The sequence below is a fragment of the Arachis duranensis genome, chromosome 7 (assembly GCF_000817695.3).
Source record: "Arachis duranensis cultivar V14167 chromosome 7, aradu.V14167.gnm2.J7QH, whole genome shotgun sequence".
Classification (NCBI taxonomy): domain Eukaryota; kingdom Viridiplantae; phylum Streptophyta; class Magnoliopsida; order Fabales; family Fabaceae; genus Arachis; species Arachis duranensis.
The window spans coordinates 30217261-30217673 of NC_029778.3; positions in this window are offsets into that span (position 1 = coordinate 30217261).

The window sequence follows — 413 nt, forward strand, 5'->3', positions numbered from 1 at the left end:
CAACTTTTTAGCTAGCGTTTTGACCTTTTGTTTCCGCTTTTGTGCTTTTTAGTTGTTCTCGGCGAACAACTTTTTAGCTAGCGTTTTGGCCTTTTGTTTCCGCTTTTGTGCTTCTTAGTTGTTCTCGGCGAACAACCTTTTAGCTAGCGTTTTGACCTTTTGTTTCCGCTTTTGTGCTTTTTAGTTGTTCTTGGCGAACAACTTTTTAGCTAGCGTTTTGACCTTTTGTTTCCGCTTTTGTGCTTTTTAGTTGTTCTTTGGCGAACAACTTTTTAGCTAGCGTTTTGAAACTTCCTTTGATTTCGTTCTTTTCGCTTGTACTTTTTAGTTGCTTTTGTAAAGCAACTTTTTAGTAAGCGTTTTTCGAAATCTTGGTTCTTGCCGTTTTAAGGCTTTCTTTCTGGGGTCCGAGC